Consider the following 14,131-nt stretch of genomic DNA (forward strand, 5'->3'; position numbering starts at 1 on the left):
TTAATTGAGTCCTTAAATTATTCATCACTATTTGATTAAATTATCATCAATATATCTTGGTAAATAATAGATTTCTCAAAGGGTAATTGATTTGATAGTGTTACATTGAAAATGTGGTCGCCGGAATATATGTTTGGTAGTGTATGTCTTATATTTAAGAAAAAACTGACAAATAACCGAAAAAACCGAATAACCGATATAAACCGAATCGAGAAAAACCGACTTAATTGGTTTGGTTTGGTTCTAACATTTGAAAAATCGACTTACTTGGTTTGGTTTCTTTTTAGGGAAAAACCGATCCAAACCGAACCATGAACCCCTAACTTATAATATTTAACAAACGCGTAGATAAACTAACAACTGCTTATAAGCGTTAAAATTTCACGGTATAGCCAGTTTTCAGACTGGTCAATCAAAAATAGCCAGCGTTTACCAAGTCAATGAAAAATAGCCACCGTTTTGCTGCAATAGAGACCGGTCCAGCATAATATACTGGAGTTCGGTGCACTTGTGTATGAACTCCAGCATATTATGCTGGACCGGTATACTTTGGTGGCTCCAGTATAATATACTAGAGACTGGAGCACTGGTGCTCCAAACTCCAGTATATTATACTGGACCATTATACTTGCTGGAACTCCAGTGTATTATGCTGGAGTTCTAGTGTATTTATGCTGGAACTCCATCATATTATGCTGGAGTTCCAGCATACTATCCTGGAACTCCAGTATAATATGCTGGAGTTCAAGTATACTTATGCTGGAACTCCAGCATAATATACTGGACAACATAATATACTGGAGTATTTTCTGGGTTTTGAACAGTATTTTCGCTCAGATTTATCTTTACATAAAAGTGGCTAAATTTCGATTACTTTTGAAATTGGGCTATTTTTGAACGACCAGTTATAAATTTGACTATTTTTAAAAATAACCCCTTATAAGCCACTTTGACCAGCTTACAACATTAGCCAACCTAGCCGCAGCCCCCACTTCATCTCTCTCACCCTCTCATCTTCAAGCAGTCACCTTACAAACCCCTTCTTCTCAAAAACCCAATTCCATACTTTCTTTCTTCTCTGCTCTCTTCCTTTTTTCTGAATCTTTCTTTATCTTCTTCTTCAATTGGCTCTCGACTCGTGCTGCCCTCTCTGACTTCGATCAATTGGAGAACGATGTTGAAGTAGCTGAAAAACCCCGTTTTTTTTAAGACCTTAAACTCACTGGAAATGGCGCAACTTAAAGAAGCCAAATTTCAAAAGCCGCTGAGCTCTGAGAGTGAAATCCAATTCAAATGAGGCAGTGGACGATCCCTTCCGTCTTGTTTCTGTTATGTCTTCTTTTCCTTCTTCCAGAGCAAGGTAAACTAGGGCTTATGTTTAGCTTCCTGTATTTTTTGAGATCTCATGGAATTTTCTTGTTATATGTATGTAAGACTGCAATGTCATTTTTGAAATAGTTTAATTAGATGATAAACTAATAATGTGTATCGAGCATTGGGCAGTAAATTTGCCTTAGGCTTGGAGTTTCTGAGGCATTTTTAGTCTGGTGTTGCGTTGAGACATTGCTTCCATAATTATTTAAGGAATTACTTAGTTGATTGATTGATTGAATTGCTTAGTGGAGTACGAACATTACTGTTTTATTCTGAAGCATGATTTTTTCACTCACTAGGTCGGAGGATACAAGCAAATGATTTTTTCACTCACTAGTGTTGACAGTGCTGCCCTTGCCGGCCTGTTCGAACGTGCTGGAAATGTCGAAATGGTTGAGTTGGCTTTCAAGGTTAATCGAATTTTAAAGGGGCTGGTTATTGAGTGTTTGTTTTTCTACTCATTAGGTATGTAAACATTCCCCTATTTTCACTTGTTTGAATTTATGAATGAAGTTTGGTTTGCTCGTATTGAGTTTATATTGTTTACTTAGATTCTGATTGTAATGATTTCTTATGAACTGAATATATCTAGGATGAGTTGATATAATGCTAAAAACAGAATGTAAAATTTAAGAAGTGACAAAGAAAAATTATTAATTGTAAAGAGTAATTCCATGGCTTAAAATTAATTATGTAAATCCTAATATTCTTCTACTGGTTTGGATTGTTATGTGAAAGTTCGGGTCCGCAAGGATAACCCAGTGGCTACCCTCGCGCAAATTAAATGGGCCCTGCTGCATACTGCCCGGCAATTTTAAGGCCATAATGGAAGGAGATCTCTGCAATCCATGATGGAATGGAGCATGATCAAAGGGTAGTGCGCAACTGTGTTATCAAGGGAGCTGTAAATGGTCATGCACTTTTCAACGAGGTGAAGCTTTAACATTACCCTGTTCTATGGCTGATTCTCTGCCTCTGTTTTGTTATGTTTATGACCTTATTATCGCTATCAAGGTATTCCTCGTCCTCCTGATTGTGTATTTTCACTTTGAAATCAATAAGAACATACTTATTACAAAGTGATTACATTTGTTACTGCTGCTTTGAGCTCGTTTAAGTTTAAACATTTGTTGCTGCTGCTTTGAGCTTGTTTAAGTTTTAACATTTGTTGTTGCTGGTTTGAGCTCACATGAGCTATGTCATATTTGGAAGTTGTACTAACCTTAAGACTACATATTTGAGCTGACACGAGTTACGAGTGCAGTAATCTCATAAGTTGAAAAATCATTGGCCAAGATAAAGACTAGAAGCTTCATGTGAATCTGTTTTCATTTGGATGAAGTATACTGCACATAAATAACGATTTAAGCATGTAGTTTTCTTCAAGAATTGTTTCGGCCTTTTCTCTTGAGATTTACTTGTCAGTGATTTAATGGTTGTGAATCTGTTTTCTCTTTGAAGAACCTGCAACTGAGTTTGTTATCATTAAGTCTGTATGAATAAAGTTGAATGGAAACCGTGGCTTTTATGTTAATCAAGTGGGTCCATTGGATGATCTATCAAATACTAGATGTTATGTTAGGTTAATTGAATGCCATTGTGTAAGTGTTCTTTTGTTTTTTCCTTTAAGAATTGTTTCCATTTGACATGCTTCACAAATGGTTGAATGAACTTTTGAAGGTGTATGTGAATGATTTGTTTCTTGACCATGTTTTAGTCATCTGAATTCTGTTGGGCGCATTATGTTTCAGGGCTACGGCATTAGTTTTCTCATTACAAATTATCATTGTGAAGAGATGCAGAAGCAGAAGCTTATTGATTTCATAGTGCAATTCATGGAGGTACACTTATTAATTCCCACCCTTCCAAGGATAAAGTAGCTGTAAAACCTCTGCATCAATCACTTACGTAACTTATTGATATTTATTCAAAGAATTTTATGAATCTCTGCTTGAAATTGTAGGATATCGATAAGGAGATCAGTGAACACCCGAGGGAGGCTTGTTGCTAGGATATTGAAATTTTATGAATTTTATGTTTTATTTTTCTTTGTTTATTCTCTGTTTTCTGTATTCATTTTTTTGTCCTCTATTTGAAGCTAGGAACTACAGAAATTCTCTATTGTATTGCATCAATGAGTTCCCTTGGAAGGGTGAATACTCAGTTAATGTTTGCAACGGGTTGTATTAGATATTGTAGTGCTAAGTTGTTTGCTTGTGTTGGTTAATCAAAAGGGATCGTTTAGTACGAGAGATACTAGATAATTAATCTCGGGATTAAATATGAGATGAGCTTATCCCATGTTAGGTTAATTGTTATTAGCATTGTGGTTGTGGTTGTTATTAGCGTTGTTGGTTAATTGTTGTTATTGTTGGTTAATTATGGTTGAATGACAGCTATGTAATGTTGTCATTATAGGATGGATATTAATTGTAATTGGCAGAAATTCATTTTTTTCCCCAGAAATTCAAAATTTCCGACCGAATAAGGTCGGAAATTATGAATTCATATTTATTTTTTAAAATAAATTAACAATTTATAACTAATTATTTAATTAAATAAAATTATTATTTTTTAAAATTTCCGACCGAATTCGGTCGGAAATTGAAAATTAAAAAAATAAATTAATTTAATAGTTTCCGACCGATTTCGGTCGGAAATTTGAAAATTAAGAAAAATATATAATAGTTTTTGACCGATTTCGGTCGGAAATTAAAGTTTGACAATCAATCAACGTATTGAAGCGTACACGTTATTTTCCCGACCAATTAAAATCAGTCGGAAATAGCGGACTGGATTTCACTGTTTTTTAGTAGTGATATTGTTAAATACTGAACTTATGATCTTATCATTCTTGTCCTTCTCATTCAAAAGCCTCTGCACAATGCCTACGTGATCCTTTAGCCTTTCTAGATCAGTGACATGAAAAGGTAATAATTAATTTTTGGATTTCAAATATATAATGCTTACACAAATGAGTAGATTTCCTTAATTTTATTCATAAAGAATCAGTAACTATGCAATTTATAGTAATTTGTGCACATTATTTTTTGTGCTTCATTTGTTCATACAAATTTGTCTACCGGCTAAAATGTTCACCTGAACTAAATTAAGTGAGTTCAAGCGCAGACAAAAAAATAGGCAACCTAACAACTACGTTAATTTTCCACTTCTTTGGGTTCCATTTTTCTGCTCCTTCAATTTCTTCTCCAAATAGTCACTGGATGTAAGCAACAATAACAGTAGTATCATCAACTTTTCCTCCTCTATGACTAAATCATTCCTTTTCGGCTGCTTACCAATTTCTTTTCATATGAACCAACCTGTGCATATGACTTTCGATCATCTCTTTCTCTACCCCATTAGTAATTTTGGATTCACTTTTTGCATCCAAATAGTTGGTCTCTCCATAAATGCAAACCAAGCTAATTACCAAGGCCAACGTGCCACGCAAATGACTACAAAAAAGTAATGAAAAGTTTATAGCAAAAAGGATTTTCATTGCACTTCAGGGATAGAACATCCCTTTTAACATACATACTGGAACAAAAAAGCAGAATAAATATGTTAACAAGTTACCAGATCCTACGTTAGTTCAAAAGATTCATCTACTAGCTACGGTTAATCCAACATCTCAATTGTCATTTCATCTTCCAAGACGCGATTATACCAACAAAACAACACAAGATACAAATAACAATCCACTGCTTGAAAACTTTATTTTTCAATTGTTGGGTCACTGCAGCATCATGTACTAGCAAAGTCTCAAGATTCGCCACCTTCATCTTCATAACATCATTTTTCTTCAATATTTCGGTCCCTCCAACCACCACATATTTTTCAAGATGAATTACCTTTCGCTGCAAAGCATTTCTTTCACGTTTAAGCCAATCTTTTTTCCTTCTTTAAATTGCCTATAAGTTCTGTAACTCTAGGCAGAAGCTCATTATCCTCCCATTCCCAATAAATACATTTTTCTCCCTGTCCAAAAATCATAAAACAATTACCACAAATTATTCATTATATCAGTGCAAAAGAATTGAAAAAGGCGTAAATGACATTAAAAAATTATAATTTACATCCGACTTCGAGCACTTGAAGAATCCTCTCCCAGCATTCAAGGGAGTCCAAGCCATCAAATGTGTAGCAACATCACCCCAGTAACAAGTCATCTTTGACTCAGAAGAGACAATAGCACCTTCAGACATTATTTTAGTAGTAAAGATGGAGAACTGACCAAGAAGAGAGGAAATTCAACCCTTCCTAAAATTATTTTCGAAGAGAAGAGATGATGATCCCTTCGGAGCCCTAGCAGCTGAAATAGAAAAAAAAATGATAAAGGGGCTTTTGATTTTGTGGGAGGGAGGGGGGGGGGGGGGGGGGAGGGGCAAGGAGAAGGGGTAAATAATTGGTAAGTAAATAAACGGGGGTGCTGGTAACTAAATCTACGTGGCAAAAGAGGTGCTGAATAATAAGTTTAATTATTTTTAGTGGTCCGTCGTTTGAGTAAAGGGTATTTGTGGTTCAGTTGAGCAACGACAAGAGTATGAAGATGCCTAACTATTAACGGAGGGTATATTTGCTCCTAGTCGTAAAGATTAGGGCTATTTTTGGAACATTTCCGTACATATATTAATATCAAATGACTTGGACTTAAAATAACTATTTTACAATTTTTATTTTATAATAGAAAATACTGTTTTATTTGAATTTAAATTTTGAATAAACGGATGCATTTGTTGTAAAACAACATGCCTTATTTGAAAAGGTTTGGTAGTTGCTTATAAATACTGTAACTCCCAACGAAGTGGCTATAGAAAAAGGAAACTATCAGCTATATCTATTTATAAGTAGCTTGTCACGATCCAAAATTTAACTATTCGTGATGGCGCCTAACCCAACCCGCTAGGAAGCCAATTAAAAACTATCCATTTCAATGTTATTTAATAAGACAATTAAGTAAAAGAAAATATCTGAATCTTATACATTCCCCAAGGAATAGTAGTACAAATCATGAGCGTCTAAGATTTAGAATTTACAAAGCTGGTATGAAATAAAGTGCATCATCTGTTTGAAATATACATGAACAGATCTTTCATAAGTCTAGAGCTACCATGAATAAAAGGCAGCTATAACCGGAACGCAGGTACGTCTTCAATGCTAGCTCCATCATGCTACCTCATAGTCACTCAGTCCTCACACCCACTCAGTCCTCACAATCACTCAGTCCTTCCAATCACTCGGCACTTGCACTTAGTAGGTACCTGCACTAATTGGGGGTGTGTACAGACTCCGGAGGAGCTCCTTCAACCCAAGCGCTATAACAAGCTATTCATGGCATAAATCAGTAAAACATGCTACGGTGTGAAGCCCGCTCCCATCATAAATTAAATCCTCATAATCAGGCCCTCGGCCTCGCTCAGTCATCAATCTCTCCAGTATCTCGGGCTCACAATGTCATGAAATCCGCCCAACAATAATGATGTAATGTATCAGTATGCATATGAATGCGTATGACTGAGTATGTAATTTCAATGTAAGCAGATAACTCAACAGCATAAATGACCTCAGTGGGTCCCAACAGGATAAGCATGTAGCCTAGACATGGTTTCTAACATGGGTCATAGCTCAATTACTCTAGCACGTAGAGATTTCATGGATACAAATAAGATTAGAGGACTATACAGTACCATAGAAATAACCGAGTCTCAATTCACACGGTGCACGCCCACACGCTCGTCACCTAGCAAGTGCGTCACCTCAACACCAAACGTATAACACGTAATTCGGGGTTTAATACCCTCAGCACTAAGTTTAGAAGTGTTACTTACCTCAAACAAGCCAAATCCAATATCGAGCAAGCCAAACGATGCTCTAAAAATGCGGTCTCGCGTGCACCGACCTCCGAACGGCTCGAAACTATCCAAAAGCGACTCAAATACATCAAATAAGGCCAAAGGAAACAAACTTAATCGATAAATATCGAATCTTTAATCAAAGCCAAAAAATCATCCCAAAAGTACAACCTGGGCCCGCACCTCGAAACCCGATAAAACTCACAAAATATGACAACTCATTCTGTTGCGAGTCCAACCATACTAGTTTCACTCAAATCCGACTTCGAACTGATGTTCAAAACTCAAGAATTCGCTCGATGAAACTTTGGCCAAAACCCCCAATTTCTCTCTAGAAATCCTCAATTAAATGCCGAAAACGAAGATAGATTCATGATATAAAATAAAAAATAAGTAGAGAACACTTACCCAATCCATATGCAGAAAATTGCTTCAAGAATCGTCTCAATCCGAGCTCCATAGCTTTAAAAATGCAAAAATGGCCAAAACCCCGAAATCGAGTACTTTATAATCACTGGAAAAATTAATGAATCGCGATTATGGATGCACACTCGCGATCGCGAAGAAGAAAAACAATGCTCCTAGAATATGCCCAGCTGTGCGATCGTATCAGTAAGCTCGCGATCACGATACACACAGCTGACAGAACTATGCGTTTGCGTAAGAAACCTCACGAATGCGAAGAGATAACCAACACTGCCCAGCTCAGTCCCAAACACTATGCGAGCGCGTGCTCAACAGCGCGAATATATACCCGATCATCCAGAAACTTTCCATTTGATCCCATCCAGTAGAAAACCATAATACTCAACATGCTCCTCATGCCGGTATGTATTATCCATCTCAAACCGTGATAGAAATCATCAAGAATTCTTTGGGATCCATTTGCACATAACCAAGCTATTAGAACCAAATCCCTCTAACCTAACCAAGCAACACTGGTCTCTAGAACCCAAGAGCATTTCCACAAAACACCTGTAGAGACTCACCACATCATAAGTATCCAAAGATTCGATCATACCCATTACTGTGTTGATCCAACCTACTACTAAACTGTCCTATTTCTCTGAGTTCCTTCCGGATTGCCTTCAAATTGATAGTTCTCCTTGCTAGGACACCATGATCCTTAACCAAAACCCACCTCACAAACTCTAGCATAGAACCACACCGCCCTAAGACCCATAAGCCGCTGAATTCCCTCTTAAGTACCCCAAAAGTACCACAACCGAGATACACACTCTGAAGAGACCTTCTGCGAATCTAAAGCCGTTTTCCATAATCTTCCTGACACTGAAATGTAGAATCCATAAGGATATAGAAATACAGCGAGTCTCGACACCATCTAATGTAAATCTTAGTTTCTAGCCATATACAAATCCTAAAAATTCCCTATTGCTACATATAAATCTTAAATCAATTAGAATCATTCTCGAGAGTCATCCACTCTACTCAAATCTCAATTGCACCGTCCAAACGGCCGAACGACATGTGCCCCATCAGCACGACAACACCCAATGAAGTAACCCTACCTTAACACAACCAAGCAACTTCTTACTCCATGCAAACTACACCCTTCACGAATAACCACTCAATTATTCCATGATCTGCATATACCCACAGAGTGTAATACAACCTGTATCCAGAAATTCCCTTACTCGAGTCATCCTCGATCTCAACCTCTGCAAGTCATAACTGATTCACAAGTATACCTCAAACCGAAATCAATACAACACATGACCGTGCAATCAACTCGTCGATAGAAGACTCCCCCAGTTGGCTCAAAGCCACAGGACAAAAGACTTGATAACTCAAAATTCCCATACTCTATTACTTCTATAATCCCGCACCGAAGTTTAACTCAATCCTTCATAAGCTCATGTAACACAAACCATCTAATACCTCAAATCATCTGCAACTCTCGCATTCATCCTCATGACGGTCAGGTCAACTGTTACCACCGATCCAAACTCATATCACACAAATACAACCCACTATTATAAAGGAAGCTTCCACACAACATCATAAGGATCACACATCCGTAGATTACCTCGCAGGTTATAACCCACTTTCTTAGCCTCAAACTGACATCTCTTCATATCCTTTCGCAGCCACAACTACTACGCCATCACTTAATCTTCCTAAGTCAGAACTCATCAATAAGACATGATAATTTAATTCGTTCCACAATTAAACAACATTAAAAAAACATTCAACACACTCATAAGTGGAGACTATACGTCACATCAAGACAGAAATCAAGCACCCGATAGTCCTTGTTACATCTCAAGAAAACTCTTCTCATACCTTCGAACCATCCAAACACATCCCGCAGTCACATTATACTCATCATATAGCCATCCAATCATTCATCCAGTCATAAATTCCACTCGTAGAGACACTATCGACATATAAGTCCAAAAGCACAGTGCTCACACAACCGAAATCCCCGTGCTCAAGCTACAGTCAAAACCCGGCCTCAAGTGCTCCATACTGGCAGATCATCAGAACATAGAAATCATATCTCGAACCCCATCAAAAGAATCACAAGGCGTCGATGCACAGCTAATACTGACAGCTCATGTGCGCATACGAATGCGTGGAAGGACTTCAAAGAGTTACGCTTCAAGCTGAATCAATATCGCCTGATAAGGATTAAAGATGGGAATTTTTTCCTAAATATCATGTAGCCTCTCGAAGTACGGACGTTATCATACCGATCCGCAAGACTCTACTAGACACTTGCTCATGACTTGTAGAACCTATTGACCTAGAGCTTTGATACCAACTTATCGCGATCCAAAATCCAACTAGTCGTGATGGAACCTAACCCAACCCGCTAGGAAGCCAATTAACAACTATCCAATTCTAATAATATTTAATAAGTCAATTAAGTAAAAGAAAATATCTGAATCTTATACATTCCCCGAGGATTGGTAGTACAATTCATGAGAGTGTATGATATAGAATTTACAAAGCTGGTATGAAATAAAGTACATCATCTGTTTGATATATACATGAACAGATCTTTCATAAGTCTAGAGCTACCATGAACAAGAGGCAGTTATAACCGAAGCGCAGGTACGTCTTCAATGTTGTCATGACCCAATTTCCCATCCGTTGGGCTTCGTGATGGCACCTAGTCTTAGGGACTAGGTAAGCCTAACAGTTACTGAATAACAATAATAATAAAGAAAATCTAACAGTCTCGATATAGAAATCTTTTCAAAACTTACAAATTCCAAAAACTGGTGGTACAAGTCATAAGCTCTACAGAGTTTCTCTACAATTTCTAAACATAACTGTATGGAAATAAGTACAACAAGGTGAATACAAAATAGGAAGGTGACTCCGAAGCCTGCAAACGCAGCAAAAGGATTAACTTGAGTCTTCTCGGCAAGAATCCGCACAACTACTAGCGATCAATACCTGGATCTGTACAAAAAAATGTACAAAAGTGTAGTATGAGCACACCACAGCGGTTCCTAGAAAGTATCAAGACTAACCTCGGTGGAGTAGTGATGAGGAACAGTCAAGACACCCACTGATCTAATAAAAGAGGACAAGTATAAGTATAGGAACAACATTGCATGATTTCTACATAAAGCCTACGAGATATGGCTAACAATACAGTAATTTCAATAAGGAAGGGAACAACAAATACATCGGAATACCATAATAAGGACACACAAGAGTGAGCAAAAACACAACCCAAATCCGAAATCACGAATACAGTAAAGACAAATAATAACTCAACAACTACGACAACTTTCACATCAGATCTTAGCCAAATTAACTCCAATCAATTAGTCAAAACCAAGTATAAATCTTTCACCTAAGTTTTCCAATAGAAATCTCTAGAATATAATCCTTCCAAATAAAAGTATTTTGAAATATACTTCCTTCAAATAAATACCTTTCAAAAATAGTTCTTTCAAAGAAAATACCTTTCGAATATAATCTTTTCATATAAATAACTTGCGAATATAAGTCACCCTGTGACACCTCATCTCATAATCATACAATACGGGTCTCAATACCTGAACCCTAGCACTTGGCATCCTGTGCCCTCATCACACCACATAATCGTGCTGACAACTCACGTGCCAAAAAGAGCCACTCTCACATAGGAGTCAAGTAAAAAAGGGTAGGCATCTATGCTCAACAACACCAAGGAAACCTCTTATCCGTTAAGGGTGCTTAACCACGTGTATACGTGTGCAAGTGTCCTAACATAGTTCATACCAGCTATTAAGCATAAGGAAAACAACGGACAGCACGTCGAATGTTTACATAGGAATAGAATCAACGAAAAGCAACAGCTCAGAACACATCGATAACAACAGGGGATCTACCGAGATACCGTCTCGTAGTCCCAAAGTAAATGTGCAGGGGGATCTACCGAAATACCGTTCTGTAGTCCCAAAGTAAATATGTAGAACATGGGGATCTACCGAGATACCGTCTCGTAGTCCCAAAGTAAATGTGCAAGGGGATCTACCGGAATACCGTTCCGTAGTCCCAAATTAAATATGCAGAATAGGGGGATCTACTGGGATACCGTCCCATAGTCCCAAACATAAATGTGCAGGGGGATCTACCGGAATACTGTTCCGTAGTCTCAAAGTAAATATATAGAACAGGGGGATCTACCGAGATACCGTCCCGTAGTCCCAAAGTAAATATGCAGCGCAACCAACAGAAATAACAGTTACAGCGCGGCAGAAACCTCGTACATCACCACAACAAGTACAACAGCAAAAATGACACTAATACAAAGTACGACGAGTAAATCAACTCAAGAACTTTAAATCACAAAGAAACCGTACAACCAATTCACAAGGAATAACCACAGTAAAGAATGCTCGGCATAAAGGGAACAGTTCAACAAGGGAAAACTAACATGTAGCAACGATCCCATAAGGAAGCCAACACGAGTCAAATAGTTCCGAATAAGGCAAGTCAACTAAGATATAGATTATCTAAACTCCTTTTAAGGTTGAGAAATTTTTTGAGACAATTCAAATAATGGTAAGCAGCAGAAGATAACCATAACTCCAATTAAGACTAAACAATTATAAGATGAGATAATAATGATTTCAATTAAAGATAAGCGGTTATGAGAGAGATATCATGACGATAGAAGAGGCAAAATCTTCAGTTAGGTCAAATAAAAGTCAAATAGGCAGTATGAGTGAATCCTGAAGCAATTCTAATTAAAACATGTAGAAGTGAGACCAACAAATAGGAACTCAAATGTATCACGAACGACTTCATACACAATGAGTATAAGGACCTAAAAACCCTAAAGTCCAACTTTCCACAAATAAGTCCGAGCACGCACTCGTTACCTCTCGTACACGAACTACAATCAACATAGCAGACTTAAATCCTAAGGGGGAATCCCCCACACAAGGTTAGGCAAGATACTTACCTCAAAGAAGACAGACCGATACTCTAATATGTACTTCTCAGGTGAAAAGACCTCCGGACGGCTCAAATCCAACCAAAATAACTTCAAAGCACAAATAAAACTTATAAGAAACTATTCCGGATCATAAAGTCTCAATCTTAACAAATTCCAAAAATTGGTTCAAAAGTCGAGCCCCAGGCCCGCACCTCGGAACCCGACAACTTTTACTAAAACCGAATCCCCATTCTGATACGAGTTCAACCATACAAAAATTATCAAATTCCAATACCATTTGGTCCCTCAAATCATGATTTTCCATTTTAGAAATTTTCTTCAAAAACCAACATTTTCCTCAACCCAAAACACAATTTAAATGATGTAAACAAGGATAAAATCATTGAATATGTTAAATTCCTTGTGAAGAACACTTAGCCACTCGATTTTTTTGAAAAAGCCAAAAAGAAGCTCTCAAAAATCGATGTCTAAAACTCTAAATATGAAGAAAATGGCCAAACCCTCGATATAAAGGATTATGCCCAGCACTTCCGCATCTGTGGACACTTAAGCGCATCTGCGCTATCGCATTTGCGGGTAGACGTTCACATTTGCGAACTTGACTTACAGGCCTAGGTTCGCATCTGCGGACAATTACCCACATCGGCGGCGCCGCAGAAGCGATAACATGAGCACAGAGGCGCACTCCTTCGCAGATGCAATAGCCCAACCGCATAAGCGGTTTCTCACCTGCGTTCTAGCATTCGCAGAAGCGAGCTAGCTTCCAGGCCTCAAAGATCGCAGATACAATTAGGCTCACGCAGAAGCGGAGCCGCACTTGCGCTCCAAGGTCGCAGGTGCGAAAACACCAGAAATTGGACATATTCCAAAACCATGCAAAACATCTGAAACTCGTCCGAAACACACCTGAGGCCCCCAAGACCCCGTCTACACACACAAACAAGTTCTATAACCTAACACGGACTCGCTCGAGGTCTTAAATCATATCAAATAATGCAAAAAATAAAAATCGTGCCATGAATCGAACTACAAACTTCCAAATCTTCCAACTTTGAAAACTCGTGCAGAAACCAATCAAACCAACCTGAATGACGCCAAATTTTGCAGACAAGTCCCAAATGAAAATACCGAGCTGTTCCAACTCCTGAAATCGCATTTTGACCCCGATATCGTAAAAGTCAACTATGGGTCAAATTTCTCCATTTTCCAAACTTCAACTTTTCCAACTTTCGCCGAAATGCCTCAAATTACCCTACGGACCTCCAAATCCAAATTCGGACTCACACCTAAGTCCAAAATCATCATACGAAGCGGTTGGGATCATCCAAAACTCAGTCTGGAGCAGTTTACACAAAAGTCATATTCTCACCGCTTAAGCTTCCAAAACTAGATTCCTTCTTCCAATTCAACTCCAAATCATCCGGTTACTGAATTTGACTATGCACGAAAGTAGATACACATAATATAAAGCTGTTTT

The 14,131-nt window shown here is 37.9% G+C and overlaps 1 long non-coding RNA gene across 1 annotated transcript; it reads left to right on the forward strand.

Moving 5' to 3' along the window:
- Positions 1–967: 967 nt before the first annotated feature.
- Positions 968–3,660, forward strand: LOC109242183. Its single transcript, XR_002070364.1, has 5 exons — positions 968–1,360; positions 1,674–1,839; positions 2,113–2,305; positions 3,126–3,215; positions 3,338–3,660. It is a non-coding gene; the product is annotated as an uncharacterized LOC109242183 (long non-coding RNA).
- Positions 3,661–14,131: the final 10,471 nt, after the last annotated feature.

This window comes from Nicotiana attenuata, unplaced genomic scaffold (assembly GCF_001879085.1).
Source record: "Nicotiana attenuata strain UT unplaced genomic scaffold, NIATTr2, whole genome shotgun sequence".
Taxonomy (NCBI): Eukaryota; Viridiplantae; Streptophyta; class Magnoliopsida; order Solanales; family Solanaceae; genus Nicotiana; species Nicotiana attenuata.